At 52.8% G+C, this 3111-nt stretch overlaps 1 long non-coding RNA gene across 1 annotated transcript; it reads left to right on the top strand.

Moving 5' to 3' along the window:
* The first annotated feature begins 963 nt into the window (after window positions 1–963).
* Window positions 964–2437, top strand: LOC136560827 (uncharacterized). The gene is made up of 2 exons (XR_010784207.1): window positions 964–1396; window positions 2006–2437. It is a non-coding gene; the product is annotated as an uncharacterized lncRNA (long non-coding RNA).
* Window positions 2438–3111: the final 674 nt, after the last annotated feature.

Raw genomic sequence — 3111 nt, forward strand, 5'->3', positions numbered from 1 at the left:
ACGGCAGCACCGAAGCACACACGGAGAGCGTCTCAATGTCCACGTCTGACCGAGGATGGATTTTGTCCTCTCATCTTCCAAAAGCTAAGTGTCGGGGCCAGCGGTTGGGAGAAGGGGAATAGCCTTTACTCTCACAGGAGGCAATCAGATGTCAGCTTAGCGGAGAGGTCTGTAGCGGGGCAGGCTCTCTGGAAGTAAAGGGAGAGGGTTTCCCCTCAGCCTCGCCAGAGCCTTTGCCGGGCAGGACAGTTCCGACCCATCTCCACATTCTCGGGAACTTTGCGTCGTCCGCCTCCCTCGACTCGACGTCACGGATCTTTCCCCCGAGGAGCTCGCCTTCACGTCCGGAGCTACGGCCACGGTCACCCGGCAGTCCGCTTCCTTCTCTAGGCTCGCCGCCCCTCTCGAGCATCCTCTTAACTGCTTCGGCACTAACTTCTTTTGATGAGTTCCGTTTCATCATCACGTGCTCTCGTCCTAGGGCTTCCTTTCCTTTGGCATCATCAGCCTCTGGCTCACCTTGCACTAGGAATCTCGGGTCCCTACGGGGACAGTGCCAGGCAGTTGTCACTCGTCTCTGTGTCATGTCGTCCGTGTCCGTGTTATGTCGTCCGTGTCCATCGTCTTGCGTGTCACAGGCCTTTGTTACGTCTCAATGCTTTATTGGCACTATTCCGTGCCACGTAGGCCATATTCTACTCATGTTCCTTTCCGGATATCCCTTATTCCGGCATCTTTACATTTTTACTCTTTGAGACAGGAATGTCTCAAAGGGACAAGATGTTCTCATCCATCTTCCTTTTCACTACCAGCTTTGGTAGTGCCTTTTTTTCCACGCCATTCTCTTGGACTTCCCGAGGGAGCGTCTTACACCCTCCTCACGTGACTGCAGAAGTTCTATAGGTTCTATCTTCTCAAAGGGTATAGGGCTCAAGAATTAATCTTCCAGAGAGCTATCTCAAGTCCTGGCTTATACTGTATGTACTTACATTGCGTTTACCTATGTTGGCTTACACTGTATGTACTTACATTGTGTGTACCTATGCTGGCTTATATTGTATGGACTTACACTCCATGTACACTTGCACTGTATGCGTCTGCTTTTATTGTGTGTACTCATGTTGTACCACTTATGGTCGGAGCTGCCCTGCCCTGGCATGTAGTCACAGTTAAGTAGCAGAGTTATAAAAACTTTACTGTTCATCTGTCTTTAGTGGGGTTTAGGGTAGAAAATTTATCGGTCAGAGCGGGGACAAGTCCTAGCTGTCAGCCACTCGTTGACCGCTTCCTGTCGTCTCACAGGTCCCCGAGGCTGCCAATTTCCCCAGAATCTACCATTTGACGTCAAGGAGCAGCAGCCAGAAGAAGCGTGGAAGCGCGTTCTTCAGCGTCTCGAGTAAGAGCCACAGGGAACGTTTAAATGGGAGGAGTGCGTGAGTGTGTGTGAGAGCACGTGTCTGTCTGTCGGCGTCTGCTCATCTCTGCGTGTGTGAGCGCATGCTGTGACTGGATTTAACCTTGTGTGTGTGACTTGCTTTTCAGGTTTTTCAACTCATTTGTAAATTTAGAGTAAAAAATCCCCAGCCGGGTTTAGCCCCCCAACCTCCCCTGGCTGTTTTTTTTTTTTCTTTTTTTTTTTCCCCCCGGCTGGGTTTTTTTTTCCTGGGTCCCGGTTGATTTGCGAGGCGACGTTCATCGCCAAAGTTTGGGCACAGACCCTCCAGGGACCGGGTATTTCTTCAGGCAGGAGGAATTTTTGGAGGCTCCAGGGAACCACGTTCCCGAGGACCAATGATTGCTGGGGTGTAATTTAGCAGTTGTGATCAGAGGGATGGCGAGTTTGTGTGTCATTTGAAAGGGGTGTTAATGGTAGATGAATGCTGTTTTTTGTGTGCTTTTGTTGTTTTGGGTGTCCTGTAACAATAAATCCACAAGTAATGAAAATAGAAAAAGGTTATCATCTTGTGTTAATGTGTGTGTTGTGTTGTATTGCTCTGTATTGCAGTGTGAGCACAGGGTGAACTCTCTCCTCCTTGCTGTGACACCTGGGCTGGCAGGGATGACACAGTGACCTCTGCCAGCCCATGCTGCCTGTGCCATCACCTGGCACTGACGTGTTTGATGAAAATCCTTTCGCTGGGATTTTTCTCCTGAGAAGCCTCAGAACAGAAATGGAACCAATAACAATCTGCTGGCTGTGGAGTGTGGGCTGGAGATGGTTTAGCAACAGGGGCATCTTGGGTTGGTCTCCTGTGCATTGTTTCTACTTGATGACCAATCATGGTCCAGCGGTGTTGGGGCTGTGAGCAGTCCCAGGTTTTTATTATTCATTCCTTTCCAGCTTTCTGATGTCTCCTTGCTCTTTTAGTGTAGTTCTAATATCTCATTTTCTTTTAATATAATAGAGATCATAAAATAATATTTCAGCCTTCTGAAAGGGGGAGTCAAGGTTCTCATCTCCTCCCTTGTCCTGGAGGACCCTCAAACACCACCACAATCAGCGGCCGAGCGGGTTTGTGTGAGCCCCTCAGGAACCCTCGGCCGGTCCTGAGTTGGCAGACACCGGGGAGGCAGCCCTGACATGGCCAACAGCGGAGAGACACTGTCTGTGCCCTGAGGGTGCTGAGGGCACCTGGGCTGGGGGGTGACACTCTCTGTCTGTGCCCCGAGGGTGCTGAGGGCACCTGGGCTGGGGGGAGACACTCTCTGTGTGTGCCCGGAGGGTACTGAGGTCACCTGGGCTGGGGGGAGACACTCTCTGTGCCCCGAGGGTACTGAGGGCACCTGGGCTGGGGGGAGACACTCTCTGTGTGTGCCCGGAGGGTACTGAGGGCACCTGGGCTGGGGGGAGACACTCTCTGTGCCCCGAGGGTGCTGAGGGCACCTGGGCTGGGGGGTGACACTCTCTGTCTGTGCCCCGAGGGTGCTGAGGGCACCTGGGCTGGGGGGAGACACTCTCTGTGTGTGCCCGGAGGGTACTGAGGTCACCTGGGCTGGGGGGAGACACTCTCTGTGCCCCGAGGGTACTGAGGGCACCTGGGCTGGGGGGAGACACTCTCTGTGTGTGCCCGGAGGGTACTGAGGGCACCTGGGCTGGGGGGAGACACTCTC

This window comes from Molothrus aeneus, chromosome 10 (assembly GCF_037042795.1).
Source record: "Molothrus aeneus isolate 106 chromosome 10, BPBGC_Maene_1.0, whole genome shotgun sequence".
Lineage (NCBI taxonomy): Eukaryota > Metazoa > Chordata > Aves > Passeriformes > Icteridae > Molothrus > Molothrus aeneus.